A 10,544-nucleotide genomic window follows, 5' to 3' on the forward strand; every position below is an offset into this window, starting at 1 on the left:
TAGGTTTAAACCACTATAAATGAGTAAAGGCCTAATTTGGTAGGTTTTCTTTCTTTTTACAAATTTTACCTGTGTGTGTTGGGATTGACTGGAAGGCCTACCTTGAATCAGTGCTATAGTTAACTAATAAAACTAAAATCATAAAAATATTTTCATTTAATAAACATAAACTTACAGTAAATAAAAAATAAGAAACTTACACTTTTCAATTTAAACTTAAACTTTTTAATTTTATTTCAGCTAGTTGCCAATGCAGCATTTGTTACTTTAATTAAGTTTAGCTTGGTCTACTAAAATAACTCAAACTAAAATGTAAGGCCTAAAATAAAAAACTAAAAAAACAACAAAATTACTTGAACTTTATTACAAATTAAAATTTAAACATAAAATATAAAATTAAAACTACAAACTAATAAAAAGTTATATTGATTGATTTACCTCTAATTATACTAAAATAATACTGCCCTGAATACCTTCTTTGACAAATGCATAACTGTAAATAAATTGAACTGTATTATCATGTTGTCAAGGTATACATAATTTATGAATTACATTGTTTGTTGGCCAAGACTATGGTTTGATATTTCGGTTCATTAACTTATACATTATGCTTTTTGTGATAACTAGATAATATCAATAAATACAGATAAATACCGTTACTAGACATTTTTTTATTTGAGGTCTTTAATTGTAAAGACTGCCACCCTGGAGAACCCATGAGTTTAAAAAGGTAAGAAGAAGAAGTTGATGAATTATAAAGTAAACTAAAAACAAGAAAAAATTAAATGTAAGTGTCTCATGGCAAAAACAGACTCTGGTAAAAGTTAAAACATGACATCCGGCATTTGTTAGTGATTATTCCAAGTTTTATGTAATATAAAGACAAGCAGAAAAACAAACATAAATTGATGCTACATTTACGTTAACAGTTAAAGCTTAAATAAAAAATAAAAAAAACATAAAATAGTTAACTTTAAAAAGCATTTGTTTTAATTATATATTAACAATGATATTGTGAGGAGTCTGTGACATTAAAGGGGTCATATGATGCTGCTAAAAAGAACATTATTTTGTGTATTTGGTGTAATGAAATGTGTTTATGTTGTTTAAAGTTAAAAAAATACATTATTTTCCACATACTGTACATTATTGTTTTTCCTCTATGCCCCGCCTTTCTGAAACGCGTCGATTTTTACAAAGCTCATCGGTCTGAAAAAGCGAAGTGTGCTCTGATTGGCCAGCTATCCAGTGCGTTGCGATTGGCCGAATACCTCAAGCGTGAGACGGAAATGTTACGCCCCTCACATACTGTTGATGCCGTGTCCAGCCGGAGCGACGAGACAAAAACATTAAAACCCATTACAAACGAGGCATTTGTTGCGTCCAGTGGGGACATAATTACTGATTATAATGACTCATTCTGTCTTTTTAAGCGTTGCGTTGTATCGCGCCGCGTAAACATAAAACCCTGTCTGCATTCTCTCGCTCTCTCTCGGACGCACTCGGTCTCTCTCGCGCACTGTCTGTCCCTCTCGCGCACATTTTCGGTCTCTCTCGCGCATCTCACTCTCTCTCGGACACACTCGGCCTCTCTCGCGAACTGTCGCTCTCTCTCTCTCCACGTTCGCTTCACTTTTGTCCAGCCCGGCGCCTCATAGGTGAAAGCCGATCCGGCGATCCACAGCATATATACATCCAAATACATCCAAGTTGATGTATTTCCTCAGCGACCAGCACAGATCAGCTCTAGGCATGACGAAGCAGATATCGTCCTCTTTTGGAAGACCAAACAAAGTATTCACGACATCACGACATCGCGGCAACAACAATACTACAGCGAGAATAAAAGTTACGCCTTCTTTCTTTGCATGAACATTTGGGCGGCGTTATGCAAATCTTCCCACATAGTGAGGTAGATATGTGGGGGCGTGTTAGAACGAGCCGTTTTAGGTAGGCGTGGTTAACTCTTAACTTTTATAAAGAATATCTCTTTGGATTTGAGACTTTAGTCTTTGCAACTTTACAGATCTTCTTTATGCACCAAGAGCTTGTAACACTCCAAAGAGAAAGGAAAAATTTAAATCGCATCATATGACCCCTTTAAACATGCTGAATCATTCCTCACTGGTCCTCTGGATGGAGCTCCTCATACATACAGTAAAAAGTCTAAAAGCTATCATACAAAAAAATAACTTGAGCAACACTAACATTTAAAAGCAGAACCACAAATGTGCTTGTATTTGAATCATAAGGTGTTTCTGTTTGTAAAACCCTTACTATCTTCAACTTTCTGGTGTCCTGCATGAGATTGCTTACAATTATGGTCTAAAGCTGTGAATGCGTGTAACTGTGACAACAGGAAGAATGATGCAGACTATATAAATCAAACAAAAGATTAGGCCAACAGCAACACTGATATGGTTGATGATGCGTGCCATTCTAGGGTTTCTGCTGGCTATTTGCTGGTGTCCAAACATGTTAGCATCTCCAGTCTGTAAAAAAAAATACTAATGTTACAATGTTACCTTTATAGCACCTTTCTTAAATAACATGCATAAAAATTACATTTAAGGGATTCACAGGTCAGGATATAAAATCACTAAGAAAACATTACACAAATGGAAATGAGAAAATCATACATATCTTTAAAGGCTGTTTTCTAAAAAAGTTTTTTTCTGACACACTAAACCAGGAAGCTCCACTTCCTTGTTTATACTCTGAAGGCTGTTACAGAGAGGTTTTCCTTGCAAACAAAACCTTTTTTTGTTTTCTGGCTGTTGACAGTATTTTCTGATTTATGAAGCAAGAAAAAGAGAAACTAAATCCTTTTTGTGTAAAAAAACAACAACAACTAACAAAACAACAAAATCTATCAATAATTTTAAACCTTGCTTTATTCAATGTCCAAATTTCTGTTCTGGAAAATGTATGCAAATTGTATATTTAATTAGATAATGCCTCATTTTCATTTGTCAACATTTAATAAAACATAATATTTCATAAAATTTGTAATACAAAACAGCTGCATTCATGTACTTTGATTAATCTGCTAGGAAGTGGGGTGACATCTATTTGGTTAAATTTAGCTATTTAGTTATTTATTATTAACTCTTTAAATCAGTTTCAAAATCATTCTAGTCATACAATGATTTATGAACTCTGTTTCTATCCCATGTTCCTTCCAAACATCTGTTCTGTGTCATCAGTTTACAAATAAATTTATTTGAAATGTATTATCGAAGCAGTACCAGTCAACTGAAAAGAAATTATGTTCTTCAAGAAGCAAAGAAAATAAGCGATATTTAGCTTATCCAATCTTTCCTAAGGGCAAAGAAGAGCCATTTAAAATCCAAAATGAAATTTATCCATAACAACTTACACAAAAGATTTAACTGGGAGAACAATTCATGCGGGTTCTGTGAGAAAGATATTGAAATCTTCTTCCAGTGTGAACTTGTACAGCAATTTTGGTTTGAATTTCAAAAATGGCTTCATTCAAAAAAAAAACATCATTACACGCTTTGACTGTGGTCTCAAATAAAGTTGGAGTATTGTTGAAGGAAATAAAAATAGACTGTTTGATAAATAACCTAACTGTTTTATGAAAACACTTTGTAAGTATTTAAAGGTTAAACCCCATTTCAGCGGATGGAAGAATGAACTGAAGATATTTGCGACTTCTTTTCATAAGGGGTAACCAAGTCACAAATTAACGCACAGACTTCCCTTTTTGTTCTGCGGTGCCACACCTCTTTCTCTATAAGCGAAAGTTACGGGAAGCCACTAAACTGTATTTCTGAGTCGCACATATATACAGAGAGACACTTGTCATACTTCACATGCTGTAAATAATCTGAGCATGTCAAAAATAGTTAATAATAAGCAAAATCTTGAATGAGCATGCATCTTTAGATGTAACCCAGTCAGCATGAGACCTTTAATGTTGAAATGTAGTTGAAATACTGTCAGTTGTTATTTTTTGACATTAAAAAACATTGTAACATTGTTTATTGTAAATGCATGAAGAAAGGTTAAAAAATGCCTATAAATCAACATTAATTCTATCAAAAGTTACAATCAAAATATCAACATCAATCCATGATGTTAAATCACCAGTAAATGAACGATCCTGACTGGGTGTGCAATCCAGGTGTTCAAAGCTTGTTGTGTCATACCCAAAAAGACTTGCTTCAACTAAGTACTGAGTAAAGGGTCTGAATACTTATGTAAATGTGATATTTCAGTTTTTTCTTTTTAATACATTTACAGACATTTCTAAAATTCTGTTTTCACTTTGTCATTATGAGGTACAGAGTGTAGATTAATAGAAAAAAATGAATTTAAACAGTTGTAGTATCAAATTGCAACATAACTAAATTGAAAATGTGAAGGGAGTCTGAATACTTTCTGAATGCACTGTAAATATACTGTATATACAAAAGACAGGTATGTACAGTATATGTTAAATTAAGTATATAAGACTGTATATGAACTACTTACTGTGAGGAAGTAAACAAGGGCAGCTGATCCCAGAGGCATACAGCAGCACAGCATGGTAAAGATGGAGTAGCCCATGTATTCTGGCAGTGGATTGGCCAGTGGAGTGAACACTTCAGCCGTAGGCTGCACAGTGACCACATTCTGCACCAGATATGACCCTGGAATGTACAGGGCAGATGCCACTGGAGCTCCGTATTGCTGGGATTGCTGTGAGAGGGAAGGAATCCAGCATCTGAGTACTCCGGAGAGTCCCGCGGCAGAGAAAGCAATGGCTGCCCTGTTTCTGGATTCTGAGATGAATTCCACTCTGTTGGAGACTTTCTTGAATCCATGTTTCTCTTGATTGCAATTAGCTTTTCTGCAGCTCTGAACAGTGTCTGTCTCTAGTCAGTGAATATTAATCTGTTGCATTTGTGTACATTCCTCTTAAGGGGACTGGCAGGTTGGGTTGTTTTGTAAATTAAAGAGTGACAAGATTTTGGCATAGATTTAACTTTCTGTAAATTCTCCAGCTTGACTGCAAATGCCACCTGATGGAATCAACATGCAACTTGAAGAGTGCAGGAAAATGAAATATCATTTCATACACATCGACTCATTCTTCCATAACACAAAGGTTGTCACCCAGCAAGCATGCTGTCATTCAATGACCTAATTATACACTGATTTTATTTGTAAAATGTCCTCAGAAAATAACAATGACGCCAATCTGTTTAGAGAATTCATTGCAAGTATATATTATGTGGTCCAAGTTTACATTACAGTACAAAATTATTCACTATAAAATTACTGAAGTTGTTTCCTTTTGTATATGATAATAAAATTGAAAGACTAACACCTATGTAGGTGTTCAGCTACATCTGTTTTGAAAGTATTTTGTTGTTTTTACATTTGGAAAGTATTTCTATATAGTATTACTGTAGAAATGTAGCAAATTGGTGATAGATTGATCGATAGCTTGATTAATTTATGTTTTGAACTTATGATTAACATTTTTTTTTAAGTATGTGTGGCCTGTAGGTATACAGAAAAATAGGGGTATTGTTTCTGTACCTAAAGGTACATTTGCCACGAAAGTACCCTGTAGGTACAGGAAATGGTCCTTAAGGTGAAAACTGTGGACCTTTGTTTTAATTTAAAGGTACAAAATCAGTTCTGACAGCAAAGAGTACATAATTGTACTTTTAACAAGCTTAAGGTATGTTAGATTATATCACGCTCTCTGCCAAATATTTATCTGAGTTTGTCTGTTTGTGTTCTCTCTTCCTCCACCCTTCTGTGTTCCCCCTCTCCATATCTCGTTTTTATCTGCTTGTTCAAGGTTTTGCGTGTAGTCTAGAATAACAGGATGCATCTGGGAAGAACTTTTATATGTTATTCTTATAAGCTATTCTTATATGATGCACATATGTAATGCATATCTTATTGGAAGAGAGGGGTGAGCCCGATCTCATGAAAATGCATATAAATAGTACGCCAAATACAAACAGAAAATCGTACTATTGATATGCAGAAATTTTGGCATGCATATGATACGCACGTGTTTGACGCGCATATAATAAGCAGTTTATTGGCGTGCATTTATTATGCAGTTTTCGCGTGCACATGATCCGCATCTACCCGACACCCCTAATCATATGTCATATGCATAGACTATAAAAACATGGACGTAGTGTCCGTGACGTCACACGTAGGTTTCCAAAGAGCGTTTTTGAAGCTCAAAGTGGGCGGAGGCGGACGTCGCCATCTTGGCAGCGCGTCACCGCGTGTCACTTCCGGATAATTGAAGATGGGCAAAGAGGCGGGAGCTTGTTGCTGAAACCACACCCACCTAGCTCGACGGTGGTGACAGCTGCGGCAATCCACCTGTCACTCAAGTGGCCACGCCCTTAATTATGCAGAACTTTAAGGCTTAATATCATTTAAACAGATGAGTTATAAAAAAATTCACCCCCCTCACAGTTGTCATGAAGGGCAAAATTAGCTATATAGACCAAAATAATTTTTTGATCCAGGCTGTAAACGTTTTTTTTCTGCTGTAAAGTTGGGCATTTTAACATGGGGAGTTTATGGGATTGACTCCCTTTTGCAGCCAGCCTCTAGCGGCCAGTTGACAAATTACAGTTTAAGTCACTTCCGTGTTGGCTTCACGAGAGAGAGCGGGAGGTTGCCGCTTGGTCATATGTCATTCAATGACCCTAATCATTGCAGTATCATATGCACACCAAAGTCACTTTCTGCGTATAAATAGTACTCCAAATGGAAATGCTTGATATGCACTTTAATGAGATCGGGTTAGAGGGGTACCCCCTCACAATGGGCCTCATTCATGAAATATTCATAAATATTAGGGTTGCCACCTTCAGCACCCCCCCCCCAAAAAACAAGGACACAAATAATCAGTGAGGAACTCAACAATACACCATGAGAAAACATGCTCATGAATGTAAATTATTCATTCTTATTAGTCTTTTTTTTTTGACAGTTCTGCAGTTGTTACATGGATGAGATTAATTTTTATTTTTTATTCATTTGCTTAAATTAGGACTACATCAAATCTAAATAATTTAGCATTTTTTTACTTTTTAAAATGTCACAATGTATATGACATATATGCTTATTTATTATGTAGATGATTAATATAAATGATAAATTAATAAATAGGGTCTAACAATAATTATAATCTATTAATTCATCTGTCTAATAATGTCTAAAAATATAATAATTTTGTCTATCAAGCTCTAACAGACTAAGTACGGTTCACCAAAAAATGAAAATTCTGTCATAATTTACCCAGGTTGCTCTAAACCTGCAAGTTCTTTCTTCTGTTGAACACAAAAGAAGATACTTTGAAGAATGTGGGTAACTAAACAGCTGCTGGTCCCCAGTAACTTCCAGCAATGTTAACTTCTCTATTGTTGTTCAGTTGTTGTACAAGGAGGATGATTGGTCGGTGTAGCCAGAGCCGTAGAGAGAGTTGCGACAACTCCGTTCACTCCAATGGACCAGTTTTTTACAGCAATGGCGGATCGTGGAGCCGCTCAATAGTTCCCGGAAGTTAGCGCTCATTAAAGTTCTGCATAATTAAGGGCGTGGCCACTTGAGTGACAGGTGGATTGCCGCTGCTGTCACCACCATCGAGCTAGGTGGGCGTGGTTTCAACAACCAGCTCCTGCCTCTTTGCCCATCTTCGATTATCCGGGAGTGACGCGCGGTGAGACGGCAACTAACATTTTGAAAATACGAACACTTTCATGAATCCGAAAATTTACGTCAGAACAGCTTTACGAACGATTTACACAAAAATTTGTTCTGCTCGTGTTTCATGAATGAGGCCCATTGTATCTAATCTGTTGATGTAATAATAAACTTTGAAGAAGTTTGTGGACAGAGATTTGACTCCATGCTTATTACTCTTCCCATGGGCCCATGCATTCCTGAATGGTAGCCTACAGGGACTGAGAATATTCTGATGGCACCGAAAAATAAAGTTAACTTAGAATTCTTTAAAGGGGTCATATGATGCTGCTAAAAAGAACATTATTCATTTCATTTATCAGACACTTTTATCCAAAGCAACTTACAGTGCTTTGAGGCTATACATTTTTTTACCAGTATGTGTGTTCCCTGGGAATCAAACCCATGACCTTTTGCACTGCTAACACAATGTTCTACCACTGAGCCACAGGAACATTATTTTGTGTATTTGGTGTAATGAAATGAGTTTATGCGGTTTAAAGTTAAAAAAACACATTCTTTTCCACATACTGTACATTATTGTTTCTCCTCTATGCCCCGCCTTTTTGAAACGCGTCGATTTTTACAAAGCTCATTGGTCTGAAAAAGCGAGGTGGTGTTAGAACGAGCCGTTTTAGGTAGGTGTGGCTGACTCTGAACTTTTATAAAGAATATCTCTTTGGATTTGAGACTTTAGTCTTTGCAACTTTACAGATCTTCTTTATGCACCAAGAGCTTGTAACACTCCAAAGAGAAAGGAAAAATTGAAATCGCATCATATGACCCCTTTAAAGAATTGTTCTTATACTGTCCTCAATAAGAAATCGATCGCATTTTCGTGCCATGAATTTTGACAGAGTGGGTTTTCCTCGTATTGTTATAAACAATACGGGAAGAACAGTATCAGATCGCGACTGAATGTCAGTCTACTTACCTCACGATTTATATGTGGGAAGGAGAATAGATGATTTACCTAAGACCTTTTCATTACCCATTCTTAAAAGGGAATGGATGATTTGTGAAAAGCTATCTTTGTTTCCTATTCACACATTAAGATCAAGATATTCTCAGTCCTTCCAAGATTGAATGATTTTCTAATGAGATGAGAGAATTGATATTGTGAAGTCCTTGCAAGGCACTAAAACAAATAAACAGCTAAATACCAATTCTTTTAATTGTCTATGTCAGTTGATCTCGACAGGATGGATGAAACAGCAGAGTAGTATATTTCAGCAAACTGCTTTCTTACAAATTCAACTAATGGCTATTTGCCATTATTTGTGGTCCAAGTTCACTTTGATTCAGTGAAGTTTTGAAATTAATCTACTCTTGCTTTGTTCTGTCTCTGCTGTGTTAGATCAAGTGCGCTGCTATTTTAAAAGCATTGTCAGTCACCAACAAAGCCAAAATTAGGATTAGATGGATGACAATGTAGATATGTACAACTGTATTTAGATAGAGATTTTTATGATTTGACTTGCGTATTGGCTCAGAAAAGTTAAAGGCAATACTTTACATGAAATGTGGGAGCCACAAGAAAATTATATTGATTAAATTAATAATATAATGTTAGATGTCTTCAAAGTTATAGTATGTATTACATCTTGTTATCTTTAGATTTATGAAGTTTGTATCCATTATCCCTGGAGAGCAGCTTGAAATGTGATACACTGCAGAGTTTGAGACTTTAGTTTGTGTTAACTAAAATGAGGATTTATGAGGATTATAGAATTATGATGTGCTCACATCAGACAGAATAGGTTATTGCTCTTTTCTGCATTCGGCAAAGAAGAAATTGCTTGCTCTTTTTCTGCAAAGAAGACCTTGCTTTTATTGAAATGAAATAAGGCACTGCTATTGTCAACCGGATGAGATTCCTTACATTTTGGACAGTTGCACGAGATGACTGAAAATAGCACATACTGCTTATATGCAGCTGTGGTCAGAATTTGCAATGGAATTTACACGACATGCAGTTCTCGTGAGTGTTCATTTCATAGATGAAACCAGATGGCTTCTGGGATGACTGCCAATACAAACAAGGGTGACTGGACGGTACAATGAGAAGAAAGAGACATTATGGCTGTGAACAGAAGAAAAATAATGGATGTGCAGCTCCACCCCCTGCAAGAGACACCCGACACTTTTGGGGCATGGAGAAAGCCTGAGCAACAATGCAGAAATGAAAAAAATCTGCCATGAGAGGCAGAGAGGGGGATAACTGCCTCCTGAATAGGGTTGCAGAATTCCGGGAATTTTCAAGACTGGAAACTTTCCATAGGAATATATGAGAATTAGTGGGAATAAATTGGACATTTGCAAAATGGCAGGAACTGGAAAATTAAATGTAGTTGAGAAAAAATCTTGCAGCATAATCTTGGTTAAAACAACCAGATTTAATGCAATTTCAGTTTAACTCAATCACATGAACACAGAACACTGCTTACTGCAGGGCTACTGAGGCCACACCCCCTACATGCACTGTGCTTTCCTCCATAACATGAACAGATAATTTCTTAAATCCTGCACACAAAATATCAAAATGTCCATCGTGGTAAGTATTCATGTAAATTACATGAATATTACAAAAAAATATATGTTTAAAACTTCATTGTGCTGTGTGTAATATACTGTGCAACTCAAATAGGCTATACCGTTGTAAAAACAAATACACTGACTAAATAAACATTTAGGTGAGATAATAATAAAACAGAAGTCTAAAAATGGTCACAATCACTCTGAATGATTGGAGAATACTTCGATTGAGACTTTAATCCAACAAACAAAGGTATACAAACACAGGAACT

General features: G+C 35.9%; 1 long non-coding RNA gene across 1 annotated transcript; it reads left to right on the forward strand.

The window, feature by feature from the left end:
• The first annotated feature begins 917 nt into the window (after positions 1-917).
• LOC107666775 (uncharacterized) lies at positions 918-7,563 on the forward strand. Its single transcript, XR_001631718.1, has 3 exons — positions 918-928; positions 3,054-3,056; positions 7,460-7,563. It is a non-coding gene; the product is annotated as an uncharacterized LOC107666775 (long non-coding RNA).
• The last annotated feature ends 2,981 nt before the right edge of the window (positions 7,564-10,544 follow it).

Source organism: Sinocyclocheilus anshuiensis, unplaced genomic scaffold (genome assembly GCF_001515605.1).
Source record: "Sinocyclocheilus anshuiensis isolate Anshui unplaced genomic scaffold, SAMN03320099.WGS_v1.1 scaffold267, whole genome shotgun sequence".
In the NCBI taxonomy this organism is placed as follows: Eukaryota; Metazoa; Chordata; class Actinopteri; order Cypriniformes; family Cyprinidae; genus Sinocyclocheilus; species Sinocyclocheilus anshuiensis.